Below are 21,285 nucleotides of genomic sequence, written 5' to 3' on the forward strand. Positions count from 1 at the left end.
TGTTCCCTTACAAAGCCATCACCCAAAATACAAATGGTTTAGCCCTATAGAAGAAAATCTAGTCCCCACAATCTCCTTGGCTGCCTTCACTGTGGCACCATGCCCTTAGGCATACAATTTCATGACATTTCAAACACAAACCCAACCCTCTTCTTGGGGTCCTAGCTGGAGAACACACAACCCTAACATGGGCATACAATACAGTTTTAATACTGATTCCACTTGGTCACAGACCTGTCATGCTAAATCTGACATGCATGGTTTATGTATGGGCACTTCACTTTGAGGCTAGAGAGAGCTAACAAAAGGCTCATTTGATCAGGCACTAACTCTTAATTTCTCCAAACACTTTTGACACCCTGGATATTTATTCTTGGCATCCTCTCGCGCCCTTTCATTATGCGACCACCATTTTAATCCATCTGGCCTCCGGTCCCATTATACTTTTTTTCTTGCTAATAGACTCTATTAGCCCTGTGGTCATCTTCGCTTCCAGTCACCCTTCTACAGTTTTAGCCACTAATCCCAGATTGAGCCTGCCAGGTTGCAGATGCTTCTTTGGCCACTCTAACAGGAATTTCCAAGCTCAAATCGTGAGCCCAACGCTCTTCATTCTATTTCAGCTCCAAATAGCTGCTCCCATATTGTTGCAGCTGTCCCTCTGCCTATCGATACCTTCCCCTTTAGCCAGCCAGTCTTCCCAACAAGCTAGAAATCTATTTCATAAAGCCAGGCCTGCTGAAATCTGTGGCATCCAATCTCCCCATGTATTTCCCTTGTGTGCATGTTTATATTTATGTACTTCTGTTCAAAACTACCGCATCCAGGGGGCGTGGCTTGGCGCCATGGTGAACAGTCGGGTCCGGTGAAAGCTCCCGGCCGCGACCGTGTGTTTACCAGTAATGCCCCAGTAAACGAAGGTTGTTGCGAACGTAATCAGCACATCGCAGAGCCGTAAGGCTGGGGCTGCCCATGCCTCGTCCTCGCCGCACTGAATCCGAGGGGGACCGAGTTTGAGCTGCAATTCCCCCTGCGCGAGTGGGGCAACCCAAGATGGCGGTCGGCAGAACAGAGTAACCCGCCCTCCTTACCAGCGGCCGAGCCGTGCGGGAACATTGGAAGTCCAACGCAGTGCCGATCCTGATCTGATGCCGAGGCGGCAAGCTCCGGAGCCCTCCTGCATCCCCGACTCAGGACGCACCTGGTGCAGCGTCCGATCTCGAAGGGAATGGGCCCCTCTCCCAGACGGGGGCCTGGCAATCCCCCCTGTCTCGGGCGGGAGGGCTGAGGCACCGAGACTGAAAGGCAGCAGTGGCAACGGGGCGAAGCCCGCTACGCAGGGCGGTAGCGCGAGTGTGCTCCTCCCGCCCTCCTCGAGCTCAAGACCTCTTTTCTGCCCGCAGCCTGGTGGAGCACCTGCAACGGCCGCTGTGTCCGCAGCTCAGGCAATAGTGCCCGCCCCTGAAACTAGCGGGCACTGCCTCTTGATAAGGCCCACCAAATCCGGCAGCTACCTGCAGCGGCACGGGGAGGGGGAAAAAAAACTAAAAGAAAATAAGCCTGCCGCCCCAGCCTCACAGACTTCCCTCTCACCGCTGCCTGTGGGAAAGCAGCAGTCCCGTCAAAGGGTGCACAGCAAGCACCACAGTTGCGCCGACAGAGCCCGGAGACCCACCCCCTCCCCGTTTGGGCGTGAGGGGGCCGGCAGCAGCTGAGGTGGGCCCCGCCACGGGGGAGTGTGGCGTGCGGCTCTCCCCTCCCCCCTTACCGGCTCCACCAGCTTTCCAGCCCCTGCAGCTACAGAGACCGCGGGTGGCCCGGGGCCTCCGACATATCGGCTGGTGCTGGGGATGCGAGGGCCCACTCCGCAACAGGCCACCACCAGCGACACCCGAAAGTCTGGGAGGAAGGTAGGGCGGCACCTGCCGCAGCATATAAGCACTCCGTGGGCCTGTAGCTCGACTTCCCCGTTCCGGCTCCCAGGCGAGTGGCGAGGTGACCACCCAGACAAGGACAACCTAGATACAAACGGGAGGGGAGCCCGGATCCCTCCTCCAGCACGGAGTCCCGGTACCCCAGGGGTCTTTCCCCCAGAGGCACAGCTCGGCCTCCAGGGAGGGACCCTCCTGTGGGGGGCCCACGGCCCTATTGTCCTCCACCACCACCAACACCACCACAGCCATCGCCGGTCCCCCAAGACACTGGGAGAACACAGCAGGCGATTACTTGGCTCACGCCATAGCAAATACTCCACACGGATCTGCCCAGTCAGGGAAACGTGGTCAAAAAGAGGTCCCAGGCGTCTCACAACAACCCATCTCGGGTGGGGACTGGACAAGCTCCTGCTCAAGGCACAAGCGTAATGTCCAGACACCCTAAATCATCCAAACAAACCGACATTGCGACCCTGCTATCCAACAACATGGGAGAAAAAACTAAGAAAGGGGAACGTAACGACACCCTGCCCCCCCAGACTCCAACACTGAATTGCCAACCCAAGCAGTGACTAAAGCTGACCTCCAAGAGCTCCTTTCTGCCATAACCAAGGAGTACCAAAAAGGGACAGAAGAGCTAAAGGGCGAAATCTCCTCCCTGGACAAAGAGGGTGGGGGAAGTCGAAACCAGAAAAGAAGAAATTGAAAACACCCTGTTGGAGCAAATTTTCGAGATTGGGGAAGGGGCTGATAGACTCTTGGCGCTGGAGGCCAGGTGTGAAGCCCTCGAAAACAAAGAAGAAGAAGCTGAAAAGGAGAGGAGAACCTCACAATGAGGGAAGAACGGATGAACTCAGCACTGGAAGACAAGGAACAAGAAATCTTCAAGGAAGACTCCAATCCGACCTACTTAGAACTCAAAGGATGGGTTCAATAGACAAAACACTAACTATCCCGACCTGGAATGTGCAGGGGCTTAACGCACCAAGAAAGCGGAAGTCAGTGGAGCACAAACTGGACCAATTAGCCACGGACATTGTCTTCATGCAGGAAACCCACCTGATCGCGGAAGACAAAAGCGACTACGGTTCCGACACTACCCGAAATGCTATTTCCCTTCTGCTACACAGAAAAAGAGTTGCTAAATTGCTAGGTCAAGACCTCCCTCTAACGCAGATCACCACCAAAAAAGATCCAGAGGGCAGATTCCTACTCCTGAAGGGCCTCCTAGTCTAATTACTGATCACTCTGGTGGCCATCTACGCACCAAACAAAGAGCAAGACCAATTCCTCCATAATCTCCTCCCAACCATCATGGCCTTCTCTGTAGGCCACTTGCTAATCGGCGGAGACTTCAACATCCCCCCCCGATCCGAAGGTGGATAAGTCGCTCCCTGCCTCGAGGGAAGACTTTGGCAAATCCCTGGCCCTGGCGGAATTCCTGCGGGAAACCGAGACGATCGACATATGGAGACTACGCAACCAGGGAGAAAGGGACTACACCTTCTTCTCGCATGTACACAGAGGCCACTCGCGTATTGACCTCTTGTTAACCGCCAACAACTGGGCGCCCTGCTTGGATAACATCCAAATCAGACCTATCGCAATCTCGGATCACGCGCCCGTCACAATGACGCTGCTTCTTCATGGAGTCCCGGAACCCAGCCAGAGGCAATTGAAGCTGCAAGATTATATCCTTACTGACTTAGCGGCCAGCTCTGACCTCACGGAGGCGAGTCAGAATTACTTCACGGAGAAAACAACCCCAGACTCCTCAATGGCAACAGTGTGGGATGCCATGAAACCGGTGATCCGAGGGGTGGCAATGGACTCAACAGCTAGACTCAAGCGCCAAGACCTGCTGAAGCAACAAAAGCTCGAGGAAAGACTGACAGAATTAGAAAATAAGCTCAAACACCGTTACACGAAAACAACTCACCGTGAACTAAAAATAGCTAAAAGAGAGTTGGAGATCCACCTAGCACACCAGGCCGCCAAAGCACTAATCTATACTAAACAGTATTACTACCTTAACAGTAATAAAGCGAACCGGCACCTAGCAAACAAACTGACCTGGAGGCTCCGATCTCAGCGGAGGAAGTCAGCGAAACAGTCCGCCACCTGAAAAACACAACGCCCGGGCCAGACAGGTTTTCCTCAAAATTTTACAAAAAGTTTGCTCACCTGCTAGCACCACAACTGGCAAACCTATTCAATTAATTCCTCTCCACCGGCTCTACGACTGCATCCATGAATGAGTCGATAACAGTACTGATCCCTAAACCAGGGAAAGACCGAACACATTGCGCATCATACAGGCCCATTACACTCCTAAACATCGATGCGAAAATATTTGCCAAAATCCTGGCAAATCGGCTAGCCCCGTCCCTCCCAGAGATCATCCACCCAGACCAAGCAGGCTTCATACCGGGACGGGGCACCCAAGACAACATTCGCAGAACCATCAACATCATTGATTCAGCGAACAGGTTGGGCTCAAAGCTAGCAGTCCTCTCCTTAGATGCGCATAAGGCTTTCGATATGCTCGACTGGGGCTATGTGGAGGAAATCCTTAGACACTTTGGCTTTGGGCCGAATTTCGTAAAAATGGATCCTAGCCATCTACCAAAGCCCCTCCACAAAACTGGGCCAAATCCAGTAAGATAAACATAACCAGAGGCACGAGGCAAGGCTGCCCACTCTCCCCACTTATCTTTGCCCTATCAATGGAGCCATTTGTGTACAGGATCCGTCGAAATCCATCAATACATGGCCTCACGATCAAAAAAGAATCCTACAAAATCGCCCTATACGCGGACGATGTGCTCCTTGCACTCGCCCGGCCAGCAGAATCAATAAGAGCACAATGGCAAACGCTTGAAGAATTCCGCGCAGCCTCAGGGTTCACAAGAAATATCTCCAAATCAGTAGCAATGGGCATCAATATCCCAGGAAAGTCCAAAGCCAACCTCGAAGCGAAGTTCCGGATCCCCTGGGCAAGAAATGACATCAGCTATCTGGGAGTTCAGATACCCAACAAAACTGAAAAGATGTATAGGACAAACTTTCCGGCACTCTTCAGGGACCTGAAAAACGACATCAACTGATGGAAAAAACAAGAAATCTCCTGGTTCGGCCGGATTACGGCGATAAAAATGAACCTAACTCCACGGCTGCTATACTACGCTCAAGCTCTGCCGGTGACGATTCAGGAGAAAGCCCTAAGAAAGCTGCAAAGAGAGATCTTGAACCTGGTCTGGGAAAGAAAGAAGTCCCGTATCCCGAAACGCATCGTGCTCCAAAGCACCGCTCTGGGTGGCCTAGGGGTCCCAGATATTGCAAGGTACTGTCTCGTAGCCCAGCTAGCCCCTGCCTTTGCCTGGAAGCTCAGTGCCAACCGTCCCCGGTGGTTACAACTGGAGGAAGATTGGAGCAAGACCCCACTTGAATCTCTGCCTCACTCCAAAGAGCCCAAAAGAACCCAAGACCCGGGCCCCCTACCAGCAACAAGAAACACGGTCGCCAGCTGGAAAATTACGGCCCAACGGTGGTATTGCAGAGGCACAATGGGTCCCCTTACGCCAATCTCGGACAACCCCGACTTTTCCCCCAGAGTCTCACCAAACCAGTTCATGGAGTGGAGGGCCGGGGGCTTGGAAACCATATCCGATCTCTTCGAAAACAGCCTCCCCTTAAACTTCGAGGAGAGTATAGTGAAATTCAAGATCCCGTAAACTGAAAGGTTTCGCTATACGCAACTGAGACAATGGCTGTCAAATCCACAGGTTAGAAAACAGGGCAGCAGAGAGCTAACGGCATTAGAACTTACCCTCTCAGCAAACCCTCTGAGAGGAAAAATCTCAGCACTGTACAAGATCCTGGACAGAACAGAGCCCGCCCAAAAAGAACCATATATGCTGAAATGGGAAGAAGACATCGGAAGACGGATTGAACCAGAGGAATGGCACCACATCTGATCCTGCGCCCAGAAAACCTCAAAATGCGTAACGAACAAAAAGTGTGTTTAAAGTTTGCTACAGATGTTATATAACTCCTGCAATCCTAAACAAATGTAACTCAGCGATCCCTGCTCAATGCTGGAGGGGGTGCTCGGACCGAGGAACCCTGTTCCACCTTTTCTGGTCTTGCCCGAAAGCTTCCCTATTTTGGAAGAATATCTTGTAAGAATATGTTGTAACAAGAATATCTTGTAACTGGACTCACCATCCCCTGGGACCCAGGTATTGCGCTGCTGGGGGCGACAGGAGACGGCCAATTCCCCCTAACAGGTTGTCTGGCAGACCTCTGCTCCCATCTCCTTACAGCCACCAAAATTACCATTGCCAGACTCTGGAAAAATGCGGAGGGTCCATCCACGCAGATGTGGTGGTCCAAATGCTGGGACATTGTTGCAGCTGAAAAATTTACAGCCATCAGACTAGGCAATAAACCCAAATTCAATCGCATATGGGCCCCCTTTTTGGACTATGTGCAGCAATTTCCCGGAGTCTCGAGGCAGACCCCATCCCTACCCTGGTTGGAAACTCAAGACTGAAATTCACTAAGCAGGAACCAGGCCGGAAAAGTGACGGGGCTCCTCTTCACTCATGTACTCCTGTGCCGTCAGGAACCACCAGGACAGGCTCCTGAACCTTGAAGGGCCTGGGTCGAGGACCTCATCCTAAACCCAGCCAAAGAGACAATCCAAACCCTTGAACTATTCCTTTGTTGAAAACAGTCTTCTACCCCTAATGTGTGCACAGCTCCTTGTCCCCCATCCCCCTTACCCCCTCTTCAGTTATGATTTAACAGTTTTATTTTTTAAGAGAACGCATGTTTCGCTAAGTCTTAGCCATATAAAGAGCTGTTATCTTCCATTAAATGTTTTAACACGTTTGCAAAGTATGTAACACTCAAAGAATCTGTATGACTTGTTTTACCAAAACAATAAAAACAATGTTGGAAAAGAAATACTGCATCCCCACATAATGGGTTTCCCATTCAAGAGCCTTTTCTCACTTTGTTTGAAGCTCTGCGCTCTAAATCTCATTGTGGTAAGTTGCACAATATTATGTTGCTAAGTGTATGCAAATATAAATGTATCATACTAGACGCAAATTAACACTAAAAGTAACCTTTAACAAACCTCAATTAACTATTCTAGATAAATGCGAAACTGCAATATTGGAACAATAGCGCATCCATTCTTGTCCCATCATAGCATTAATATAGTGTGTGCAATTTGAACCTCTCCTTTCTATTGGGATGAAATCCATCTACCCCAACATTTCCCCTCTTTAGTTAATTCATTAAGTACTACATTTCCTGGACACAAATCTGCAGTTTGACTACCCACATGGTATGAAATTGCAGTGGCCCTAGCTTTGGACAGGTTAGCAGACATTTTTTCAGCAGTTCTTGGCATGCTAAAGGAATAGCGTCTACAAAAGAACTTGACAAAAACAGAAAATGCACAGTAGAAAAACGATGATTGGCATTGGGATCTTCATTGCAAGTCCGATCCATGACGGAATCCACGTGAACCAAGAGTCCATCACAAATCTCATTTAATGCCAGCCTCACTTTCCATGGCCTGTTTCAGGATGTGTACTGCAGTAATAGTCTGTGCAACTGTCTCATTCTCACAATCGTATGCAGGTGCGAAGGTGCAACACGAATTACCAATTTTGCTACAAACCCCACCCTCTATAGCAGTGAGGAGGTCGAGGATGTAGCAATTCTGTTATGTCATAGGCCTCAAAGCACACATTTCTTCCTTTATGGCTATTAAGGCCAACTCTGAAGACTTTACCAACAAAAGCAGTTTGACTCTGGTAATCTGGAGCTACTTTGCATTTGCTCTGGCTTGAACAACACGGGCCAGGAATGAGGGGAACACCATCTCAGCCTTGCTAACACGTTTATACTGCTCAGGAATTCTGTTAAGTGCTTCTGTAGATACTGCTGAAACATAATTTGAGCGTTTGATCCTACTAGGAAGTTCCATCTTCATAGGCTCAGAAATAGTTTGATGTACTGTTCTCATCCGGAAACACACAGGATGCAAGGGTCACAAATGGCAAGGTAGGCATAGATAGAGTTTTTAACACCGTACTTCCAAACGTCAAGTGTTTTCTGTAACTACGTAGATGGGACATTCTGTGTAGCCAAACTGCAGACATCCCACCAGGCTGGAGGCAATTGCTGATAGGAATTTGCTCCACAAGTCCGAGCTGTGTCAAACAATGCAGATGTTCCCCCAGCCAGGTTTTATATGCAACTGCAATTTCCATTAGTGCCCACAGGCACCGTGCCATTGCCCTTAAAACACAGAGAAAAACATGCAAGTAGCTGATTCTTAACAGGTTTCTCTGGCTCCTTGAGCCATGTCAGACATCGTATATTAGGATTCCAGATATTTCCACAATCTTCATTAATTTGTGTTACCATTTCATCAGTATAGCCCCTCATTCCACAGGCTCTACAACTCTTCACCCCTTACTCCCATTGGTTTTCTAAGTCAATAGAGCCTTTGCATCTTCATCAGAAATTCCTGAAGCTGTAACAGACTGCCCTCGAAACTGCCCTTTAACCTGACATAAGGCTAGGTGCACCAAACACTGTGCAACTCTAGATTCTTTCCCCTACAATAAATAATCTAGGTATGCCAGAAGCGTGGGGAATGAATGAGCATATATAACAAGATCCTTCATATTTCTCTCTCCCCACCTCCTTCACATGCCCATAGTGAACATTCTCGGCAGCAAACTCATGCTTGTTTACAGTCTATCAAACTTTGGTTCATCATACATTTTCACATATTCTATTTCCAGGTCTCTTTGCGACCGTAACAATATATTCATTAAATTCTATACCCCTAAACAACTCATGAATATTTACAGTTTCTTCTTCCTGATCTGTTCGAATACAAAACTAAAGAAAAAAGAAAACCTAAACAACAAAACATCCTAGTAACCATTTTACACTTGATATTTCTCTTAACACTAATGAGGGAATATACTCAGAATTTTCATCCGTCTTGTACTGGTCGGTTGGAGTGAAAGGAGATTTTTGGGCATCTGCTGCAGCACATACAGTGGTAAATCCTATGCCATGGGATTATCTGATGTGGCAAAAGGCAATTATCCTTTCCCTGCTGGTTCCTCAGATGGAACAAGGCCACTAGTAGGCAATGCAGCCAATTTGTCCCCTTTCACTGCATAGCTTAGAAATCTTCATCTTTAATAAACCATTTAAACTTGCCACAATTCCGTTGGCCTGGGGGTGATACACAGAGCACAACCTGTGCTTGATCCCCAAAAGTGAAGTCATTTCTGCAAACAGTGTGTTAAAGAAATGGGTTCTATTATCAGACTTCAAAACCTCACGGATTCCCCATCTTGGAAATACCTCCCTCACTAAATCTTTGGCTGTCAACTCTGCATCATGGTGTACACAGGGACCAGCTTCAAGGGATCAGGAAAATGGACAAACAATGACAATAAGATATCGAAAATTACTGCACCTCTCTATCATGTACACAAAATCGATATGCAATTCCTGGAAGGGTCCTGAGGATGGGGTATGATTCCTCTCATTGCTTTTATTATGGTTTCAGGATTAAACTCTCTACACATGATGCAGTTCCCTACACATTTACTTACCTGCTCTGGTAGGTTTAGTCCAAACCAACATTCCTGGAACTTTGCTATTTGTCATCTAGTAGTATGCACCAGGTAAGGTAGTTGCTCTAAAACCACAAGAAGTAACTCTACAAGCATCACTACTTTCCCCGCGAGCTCCTGTCTCCACAAAATTCTGTGGGCGAGAGCGCATCCCCTCTTGCCCAGAGCACTTTCTCCTTCGGAACTTTCTCTTGCCGCTCAACAATTTGAAGGAAAGGGACTGCAGTATACGGGACTGGCAACTGTACCTGCTGAGACATCAATTCTTAGTTCTGGGAAACTTAAAAATGTAAATACTCTGCCTCTTTGGCTGCTTTGTCGGCAGCACTATTTCAAAGCAATATTTTGTCAGTGTTAGTGTGAGCAGCACATTTAACCACTCCTACCTCTGGTGGTAAGGTTAACGCACCAATTAGTCGGGATAGTAATGAATCATGCTGGACAGGGGTCCCACCAGATCTCTTAAAATCCCTTTTATGCCATCTCAATAACTGTACAGTGGAGGTTACGAAAGCTGAGTCAGAATGAATAGTGACTGCCTTACCCTCTCTCATCTCCAATGCTTCTATGAGGGCTATCAGTTCCGCCGCTTGCATGGAATAATGCAAAGGCAACCTCTTCATTCTTAACTGGTAGTACCCACCCACAAGGCCCACAACGGCAGCACCTGTATGTCTTTCCCCGGTGTCCTAATCAATTGTCGATGAACCATCAATGAAGAGTACTGTGCCGCCTCCTCCTTAATATGTGTATCCTCTTCTCCCTCATATGTTGCGCAGTCATGGACAATGTTGTCAGGTTTTCCTGGTTCAGTCACAAAAGTTGCGGGATTGACTATGTGACACGGTACAAGATGTTTGGATGCATTTGACAAAATGATCTCATAGCCCGAAGCCCTCGGTGTTGTAAGTGTTGACTTAAACTTTTCCAGAATTGCAAAGACTGCATGCTCCACATAGTGTTATCGGACAGCCCATAGTAATGGTGGAGGACATATGTATTGCAAAAGCCGCTGCAGCTAATGCTGGTTTGCAAGGGAAAAGTCTCTGCATGACTGGATCTAGAATCCCGCTGTCGTAAGCCAAAGGCTTATGTCCCAATGATGTTCTGTGTCAAGACCGCTGTCATTACTTCCCCATTTGAATGTGAAATCAAAAAAAATGGCTTCTTGTAATCCAGGGTTGCCAAGACTGGAACATTGCTGATCATGGTCTTGAGTTCCCGAAAACTAGCCACTATTTTGTCAAGACCATTCAATCAAACCCTCGTGCTTCCTTGAGTCCTAGTAGCAGGGGCCTTTTGTATCTGAAGTTGTCAAAAATCCAGGATCTACAATAGTGAGTCCTAGGAATTGGTGCATTTGTTTCACTGTACGTGGTTGAGGGGTGTTTTGAACTGCTACTTCTCGCTCGGGCAATACTTTACTTCCTGCTGGCGATATTATTTACCCCAAATATACTACCTCTGTCTGACAGTACTGCAGTTTCTCTTTGCCCACCTTATACCCTTTCTAGAGTGAGAAACGTTATTGAATCGCCTCGTCACTGCTCCATTGAAGTGCTGCAAACCAATAGATCTATGTACTGAATTACTGCACTGGACTCGTGTACGTTTCCCAAATGCATTTGAACCACCCGATTAAAAATGCTTGAAGATTCACAATACACCGGAGGTAACCTTATATGCTCGAACCTCTAGCCACAATATGTGAATGCAGTAAGGTACTGAGAATCTGGGTGTAATGGAACCAAGAAAAATTTGTTTTTCAAATCAATCACTGTAAAGTGGGACAACCAAGTAGGGATGTTACTTAGAATGGTTGCAGCATTTGGAATCGCTGGAAACTCTGCTTCAACAATATTATTCAAAGGACGCAAATCCTGCACCATTCTCCAACTGGACCCTTGCGCCTTTTTCACTGGTAGATGGCCATGTTGCATGGTGACATGGAAGGTTGAATTATGCCTTGCTTCCATAATGGTTTCATAAATCCACTTGTCTGCCTCTTTAGACAAAGGGTATTGTTGCACATGTGGCAAAATTGCACCAGGTTTCAATTTTATCTACACTGCTCCCATGCTTTTCAATAGCCCTACATCATGACAATTGCTAGTCCACAAATGGCTCGGCACCTTTTCTAAATCTTCCTTCCGATATGGTGAAGTGGTTCCTATGACAGACATAGTTTGAGGTACCTCCCTATGTTCTACTGTAATCTGGCAAGGCACTCCAATCTGAAACGATCTATCCTGTGTTTTCGGGGGTCCCTAAACAACTGCTCGTCAGACACCACCCTGAGCGATAAGGTTGGGCGAATGCACAAAACTGTGCACCATTCTTCACCTTCCTCATCGAAGCCTGAGAGAAGCACCCTGTCTTTTTTTGATAACCACTGCCACTACAATTATATTAACAATGATACCTGGTGTCATCTCTTGTGATTTTGGAGGCTGAAACAGAAATTAAGGTGGTATTCACCAAGTCCTGTCCGAAATCCCAGGGACCCATCCTTGCACAACCATGCATGACCCATAAGAGCAGAGCTCAATTTTGAGGCACCACCCTTATCGCGCTATCACTGTAACGTGCATGCAGAAGTGCTGTTCTTACTGGGTACAGCCATGGATTTGAGCATACCTTACCTTTCTCTGGGAATGCAATGGTCATATTTAGTTTGCTGAGAATCTCTCTGCCCAAAAGATTCACTGGTGTATTTGTACAATATAAAAAGGGAGCCAATACATTAAGGGATAAGTGAAACTCGCCTTCCTTGATATAAGATTTTGTAGCCCCTGTGTCGATCATAACTGAAAAAGTGTGATCTCCTATTCTTATACCTACCTGGAGTTCCTCTTCCAGATCAGTAGTAAGAGACAGGACTAGACATGCTGGAGATTCATGTGGGCTTTCCTAATATGGATACACATTGGCACTCGGCAGCGGGAAAGGATTCCCTCCCAAAACACTCACTCCAGAGTAATGCGACATTGTTCTTTGAGGTAAATGATTCTTTCTGTCTGCCTCGATGCCTATGCTGGCATGACCCACTGAGGTATAAAGTTCTGTGCAACTTCGGTCCCAGGGTTCTGACCAGCCCGAACCTCCTGTGGTTGTACAGATTCTGGGGCATATGGCAGGGTTGGGGGCTGCATCTGTTGCGAAGGACGGCAAATCCCCCTGGATTATCTTGTGAATCAAAATAATAGAGAGGTCTACTTCGATAATCTCTCGACACGTCCCATTTTCTGGCAAGACCAGCATAGCACTCCATACAACCCTCCATACTGACCTCCCGTCGGCCCGATCAACCGGGTCCTTATCCCACCAAACCCGCCAAATGCACCATTTCTTCTCGGGAATGCTCCTTTTCCACTCATGAATCCTCCCATCTGCCTTAAATCAGGAGCACACCCATCTGTCCATCCTGATTCAAAATGTCCTGGTTGTTGTGATCGTCCCTGCTGGTCCTACGCAGAGCCGTTAATCGCTGCTCCTTCCAGATTAATTTTAGCTAATTTCTTCTGGACAAACTTAGCTTCTGCTTTTTGTGCCTGTTCAGAATTCTCCTTTTACAAAAATGAATAATATGCACCTGTATTTCTGGCCACCACTTGGCCTCTATCCCTACAACCTTGTCCAAATCATCCTGAACCTCTTGGCAAACCCCTTTTTCAACATATGATAACAAATTGCTATGTTCTTATCCCATGCTTCTCCTGTTTCTGCTCTCCACATTCCTGAATTGTCTGAATATGTATACTAGGATCATCTTCCAATTCCATAGTTTCAGTTAAAATTTAATTAATGTCTGGCGTATCGGGGTACATTACCCATCGTGCCTTGCACACATCCGCCCTACAAAAATATTGATCAATCATATTAATTCGATTCTAGTTTAACTTTGGGATACCCTGCTTTCCTTCAGAAATCTTCTGATTGTTCCCCAATTAAAGCTGAAAATAAAGTTTTCATGTCCCCATTAGCTAACATGACCCCAGCAATATGTTTTTCTAAACGATAAATCCACTTCCTTTCTCCTGCAATGAGGTGGGTGCCTTCATTAAATTATTCTGGCCTATGTGCAACCAGTGGACATAATAAACGCTTCCTTGTCCTTTCTGAAACAACTGAAATTGAGTTTCTTATTTTCCATGTTCTTCCATTTTTATTAACAACCGCCTTGCGGCGACCACAGCTCGTCCTAAGACCCCATGGTGTGGATTCTGTGGCTGCTGCTACAGGGAATTCTGGGGCTGCTGCGCTCTAGGCTCCTTCGCCAGTCACATCTTCCCAATTCTCATATTCGTCTTGTATTACTGAATCCATCTCTCTTCCTTCTTGTTTACATCCTAGACCTAAAGCAGCACTATTCTCATCAAGGTCTACCTGAACATCTTTGATGGAAGATTTATCAAGTCTTAAAAGTACTTGCCCGTACCTCCATTCCTCCAATCCAGCCTCTCGCTTCTGTCTATTCCCTTGTTCCCTGCCTTGCTGTTGTAGTCCCAATACAGCCTCTTCTCTTTGTGACTGTTTCGTCTCAATCTCTTCACCTCCGGTTTTCAAGTTCCCTTCTCATCCTATTTTCTATTCTGGCTGTCTAAGGCCCTTCCAGTCCTCTACCATCGGTCCTACCCATCGTTGACCTTCTCTTATCTTACGCGGTTATTAATTCGACTAACCTTTCGGTCAGTGGCATGTCCACCATTCTCTCCAATTGGACTTATCCGGAAGCCTCGCCCTTTCAGGCGTAACCCTCTCCTTTTCTTCTAGTCCTAACCTCTCAGCTGTCCAGGCTGACAAAGGCATAATTTCTCCTCTACCCCCTTTCTCAATCTTCCATAGCCCCTCTCTGAAGGCGTTGGTTCTTGCCTTCATCTATCCACAGCCACTGGAGTAATTGCTGGCGGCTCATACTCTGGATTGGAGCATGCTTCGGTGGGCAGAGAGGGATAACACCCATATGGTGGTGGTGCGAAAGGACCCCCTCTGCGCCTGTCTGGGTTTACCCCTCTTTTTCTTATGATGTATGTTCCATAACTTTAAAATATTACATTGCCTTTCTAATTTAGAACCCTTATACCGCATAGCTAAAAAGGTATGCATGTTTGCTAACTTCCCTTTATCAAATGTCCCTCCCTCTGGCCATGATTTAAACATTTTCCCCTTATCTTCTCGTGCCCATTCCCTGTGGTAATTTAGAATGTTTACTTTATGCCTTGGAAACACCTGGCGCAAGTGATCGAGGAGAGTCTCCTTACTTGAATTGATCCGGATACAACAATCTAATTCTACCAAAACGTAACAGCTGAACCTGCGGCACAAAAATCTAATCGAAACCCCAGCACAAAGCCAATTAGTTTCTCCCAATTTCTTAAATTTTCCCCCAATAATTCATTAGCCACACGAAAATTGTCTCACTAACTTTTTTCTATTCCTTTCCAAGACACTCATACACAAATAACACCATGTTATTACACCGCCTTTGCCAAAAAATCCTATTTATTGCTTCATCGTTTACATTGCTGTCAACTATATCTCTGCCTCTTTCTGACTACAGAAAAACTCCCAACACTACTTTGACTAACCAAGAAAATAAAATAATAAACTAAGTACAAAAATAGAATAAAATGGAGTAAGATTTACAACATATAACAATTCATTCACTACGCCAAACACTTCTCACACAACCACCCTGTCTGACTCCATGCAATGAATCCCCAATTATCATTTGCCAAAAAGATGGAATACAAAACCCTTTCAAAACCCCACTTGGTTTCTTGCCAAAGTGCACTCACATAAACTAGACATTTTGTAAAGTTTTTTTTTTAACCAAATACAAATTAACAAAAAAAAAAAAAACTAGACATCCTCCGAAGCTCTCCGTAGTGGTGCGCCTCTCAATCGGTACTATGTGATATTTCCGCATTTTAAAGGGCAAACACAAAAAAGACTGATTTTGTTTGGCCGTTTTTGGGTGGCCTTTAAAATGCTCAAATATCTTATTCCCGTGCTCCCGTTTTCCCCCTCGCCCCCACCCCTTATTTCTCAACGGCCATAGGCTAGACAACTCCTTTGAGATTCAACTAACCCGAGTCGCCCTGAACCACAAAACAGATACAGTATATACACATTTCCAGAACAGTTAACACACTGCAACATTTCCCTCATGTTCCCTTACAAAGTCATCACCCAAAATGCAAATGGTTTAGCCCTATTCAAGGAAATCTAGTCCCCACAATCTCATTGGCTGCCTTCACTGTGGCACCATGCCCTTAGAAATACCATTTCATGACATTGGAAATACAAGCTCAACCCTCTACGTGGGTTCCTTCCTGCAGAACACACAACCCTAACGCCCTTTCATTATGCGACCACCATTCCAATCCATCTGGCCTCCAGTCCCATTACACTCTTTTCTTGCTAATATATTTGGCCCTCTAATGGCCCCACGCTCATCTTCTCTTCCAGTCACCCTTCTACAGTTTCAGCCAATAATTCTGGATTGACCCTGCCAGGTGGCAGATGCTTTTTGGGCCACTCGAACAGAAATTTCCAAGCTCAAACCCTGGGCCCATCACTCTTCATTCTATTTCAGCTCCAAATAGTGGCTCCCATGTTGCTGCAGCTGTCCCTAAAAAAGAAAGCCTCAGCCTACACAGCCCAAACCTGTGGCATCCAATCTCCCTATGTATTTTGCATGTTTATATTTATGTACGTGTGTTCAAAACTACTGTATCACCTCATAATGGTTTTCCCATTAAAGAGCCTTTTCCCACTTTGTATGAAGCTCTGCTCTTTAGATCTCACCGCGCTAATTTGCACAATGTGCTCTCATATTAAGTTGCTATGTGTATGCAAATCTAAATGTATCATACTAGACACAAAGTAACACTAAAAGTAATCTTCAACAAACCTCAATTACCTATTATAGATGCATGCAAAACTGCAACGTTGTAACAATAGTGCATCCATTCTCGTCCCACCATAACATTAATATGGTGCACACAATGTGAACCTCTCCTTTCTATCGGGACAAGATCCATCTATCCCAACATGCACAGTAGCTACAGTAAGGCTTAGGATAAGATCAGCGGAATTGACTGAGTGGAGTGGCACCCTTTGAGGTAGAAAAGATGGTGTTTCAGGACTTATTTGAATGAAAAGATGGTGGTAGTGTTTTGAATTGAAGGGGGAATGGCTGTCCAATGCGGTAGGGCAAGTAAGGCAGAAGATCAAACACTGGAGGCAGCACAAGGGAAGTCAGAAACATAGTGAATCTGGCACAGGAGCAAAGGATGAAAGTCTGAGAGTAGTTGATGAGTTGGCTAGATCTGAGGGGGCTATACTGTGAATAGATTTGAAAATGTGTAGCAATTTGCAGAAGCATTGTTGCTGCATAGGGAGCCAGTGACCAGAGGGTGGTGGAGGTTGTAGAGAAAACCGAACCTTGTAATACTTTTGAGGATGGAAAGAATAAAGCAGGATGTCCAGTAAGTATATTACAACAGTAGTCCAAGTGACTCACTACGAGGGTAGAGATCAGGTCATTTGCAGTGTTAAGTTATAAGCTGGTGTGTTTTTCGGGTGTTCAGTCGGTTGAGCCTTGCAGCTGTTTTGGTTGCAGTGATAAATTGGTGAAGTTTGAGATTGCTGTCAGAGGATTCCGAAGTTGCATGCTCTGTTGGCTGTTTTCCCATTTGGCTTGATATTGTGGGTGTCGGGTAATATTGTCCCCATACATAATGTCTCCGGGAAAACGTTCTGGCGACATCATATATGGTGACCATATATGGGGTCGGGGAGCGGGGGTGTCCCCCGCTCCCCTTGAAAACAAAATGGTTTTAGGGGTTGCGGGGGTGTCCCCTGCATGTTCCATGTAATAATGACTGTGCAAAAAACAGCAATTCTTCCACGATTATTTTTGCCATGTGACATTTTTGCGTGGGACATTATCACATGGAACCATATTTTGGGACATGACAACTTTGTTCTTGAATCTTGAGCGGGTTTCGTTCATGGTCTGAAATCTGGAAAACCGCTCAAGGAAGCTAAATCAATTGGAACATTGCCCCCATGGGTCCACTGACTCATATACACAAGTGTTGTCCTCAAATATGGAGTCTAAAAATTTACAACAAACGCTGAAGCCCTGAACTGTGCCTTGTATCTCTCAACCTTTAGGAAAATGGGTAATTCTGGAGGAGCTTGTCCCAACACACTCTAGACCTTTCCTGAATCGCTCTTGCCTCTTGTCTATTTTTGAGCAAATTCCACAGCTTGCACTTCCCCCGCTTGGCCGACATCGCCCACATTGAACTTCCCTACATGGGCAGCTCAACAAACTGTATCCTATTTGAATTATCTTCTCTGCTAGTCGTGTCTATGCTCAAATCCTGTGCAGCGGCCCTGATGGACCTTGGTCTGTCACTTATCTGCTGCAAAGCAAAACAGAATGCAGATTTGGGGTGGTGCACCAAAACCAACAAAACGCCCCCCCCTACCCCCTCCCCACTCCACAAAGTGCAGAAACACATCAGAAAGAACTACCCTGCGGGATTTGCGAACAAATATGGAACAGGCTAAGATTGACGAACAAACTGGGGTTTTTTTGGCAGCCTGACCGTGCTGCAAATGGGGCAAACTGACTTTTCACATTGGACCATAAATTAAATTGGTTATCGTGGAATATGCGTGTCTACCATTCTTTCCTCACTAACCCAGAGGGATTGGAGACCATCGTAGCCACTGACATTTTCATGTTACAGGATACCTGGTGCACTCACTCGTTCAGCATTAATGGTTTCCAAATCATACAAAATGGGGCACTTCCTTGGATAGAGGTCGGGCCAGTGGGGGCCTCATCATAGGCGCTAGACTTGCACATTCCCTTGTGCAGTTTCCCAGTAATCTTCTGTCACCCTACATTTTTTTCTGCTGTTCTCCAGGTAGCAAATAAAATAATGGAGCGTGTTCTGATAGTGAACACATACAACCCCCCCTTCCCTCCCGGCAACATACACACCAAAGCGATCCAAGCCATTATTGACGAAACAATTATTCAATGGCACGAAGTTTCAACGTCGGGGGCCATCTTTCTTGTTGGCGACCTTAATGCTAAAGGTCTCTTAAACGATCACTCTAAGCCTCACCGTTTCACTCATCAATGGTCACAAGATCTTAAAGCCTTGGATTTGGTCCACCTCCCTCTTGCGAACACTACCAAAGATTGCGAAACGGTAACCCGCCCCTTATTGTAGCCCCGTCACGATTCTTTTTAACAAACTAAGTGACCACGCCACACTGAGCTGGTAGAAGCATGATATGATATGATAGGTTATTTATAACGTGCTTAATACCCAGCATGCAGAACTCTGGTTGCGATAAACCACGGCAGCACAAACGCACAAGGAAACAGACTACAGTGGTTGTGTGCTAATGTCCGGAACGCAAATACCTCACTGTGGAAAGACCAACAAAACATAGAAACTGCACTAACATCCGCAAAGTGGGATCTGGAACACATGATGAGATCCAGAATGATAGATTCCCATAAACTCGGTTACAACGTGGTACGCCACAGCCACACAATCAAAAGATCACTTATTGACCCTCTTATTGCAGCTCGCAAACAATTTCAAAGAAATGCACACACTCAAATTAAGCATGATTACACTTCTTGTGAATCAACCAGGAATACCCTTCTCAAAAAATTGCCCATTGATTACAAAAACTAGTTGAAGTCACATAAAATCGACAAACACATCGAATTGGTTATTAATGTTCACTCGGCTGAAAAATAACGACTCTTGCAAATTCTTGTCTCATTTCAGTGAACATCTCAAATCACTAACGCCGCTAGACATAAACCCCATACTGGAAGGAGTATGGCTCAAACATATAGATATGCAATACAATGACTTCACATTGAATGAACACTCGCGGAAGACACACTAGCCAACATAATCACTCACTTAAAAAGCTCCAGTGCACCCGGCCCGGATGGCATTCCCAACATCATCATGAAAGCTGACCCAACTCTTTGGGCAAAAATATTGGCCACCTTACATAGACACATCCTCTCATCAGGAGTTGATCCAACCCAGCTGGCGCAGATCCATTCTGGTCCCAATATTTTAAGAGAGGTGAAAGATTGGACCCATCAAACTATCGGCTCCTCACTATGTTGGATGTGAGGCAAAAGATCTTTGCAGCCGTACTACTTAAAAGCCTCACCAGATGGCCGGAAAAAGCAAGGCTCCTGAACATCTGCCAGACAGGCTTTAGAAAATCTTAAAATACATTAACCAAAATATGTGCACTGCCGTTCCTCACAGCAGTAATATCTCAACCTCAAAAGCGACCATTGTTTTGCTGCTTTGTTGACTTTAGCAAAGCATTCAACGTTATCCCCTGGCACCTACTGTGGCAAAAACTGGCAGGATGGGGGCATACACCCATACTTATTACACTACTAAAAAAGCTAAATAGAAATACAGAGATCTCAGTCGGCTTAAATACAGCCGGTGCCTAAAAGCAGTACCGACAAGCAAATTGCGGTCTTAATCAAGGATGCGTGTTTGCTCCTACTCTGTATAATCTGTTCACTGCAGACTTTGCTTCAGCAATACAGAAAGCCAGAAATGTTCCACCTAAAATAAATGGCACACACACACTGTGGTTTGCGTATGCAGATGATATCATTCTCATTGATCAGACACAAGTACGCCTACAAAGATCGCTGGACGCACTCACTGAATATGCAAGGCAAAACCGAATGGTCATAAATATCAATAGGACCAAGACCATGATCCTGGGAAGGTCCTAGAGGACAAAAGTGGAGACTGAATGGTAACCCCTTGGAAATGGTTAAAGAGTACTCCTACATTGGTTTCCCCATCACTGCAAATCCCACAGCTGCCTATTATAGTGAAGTAATTACAGCCAAAATTTGGAAAAAATGGCTAGCAGTGAGGCACTACGTTATCCATCAGGGTGGATATAAAATTGAAGGCTTGCTCGAGAACTACTGTACATCCATCACACCCAGAATATCACACGCTCTTGCTGCATTACCACCCCACTTGACAGCTGGGCTTGATGGGCTACAAGGGAACATTGTACTCAGTGATAAATGTTCAAAAATCAGTTCTGGTCAAGTCATTAAGACTGGAATATGGCCTAACTTCATTGACTACTAGTTGGTCTTCTCAAATATCCCTGCTGTACTTGATACTCTTGCCCATATGCCCTAATTCTGACGCCTGACTGTATTTTTTGGGCTCAAATATAGCCTCAGACAGTTTAAACCTGTTTATCAAAGAGCTGGAATCCTCAGCCACGACACATCTCGAGGCAATAGACCTGGATGTGGATATTATTAAAACGACCCAAATTACGAAAATAAGATCAAAGCCAGATCGGCTAAATGGGACATAACAAAAAACATTGAAAGCTTACAGGGTCTTAGAAGGCGCAACGAGTACTCCCACCAGAGCTTCTTACCTCACAAACCACGCTCCTACTTAACCAAACTCTGCTCAAAGGAACTCAAACGTTTCATAATCCGCCTCCGTTTGAACCACCTTCCTACCATGGAGCATATTGGCACCTGGAAAAACATACCATTGGAAAAACGTATCTTGTGCTTATGCCACCCCCAAGTA

The sequence above is a fragment of the Ambystoma mexicanum genome, chromosome 3q, assembly GCF_040938575.1.
Source record: "Ambystoma mexicanum isolate Mex_15411 chromosome 3q, UKY_AmexF1_1, whole genome shotgun sequence".
NCBI classification, from domain to species: Eukaryota; Metazoa; Chordata; class Amphibia; order Caudata; family Ambystomatidae; genus Ambystoma; species Ambystoma mexicanum.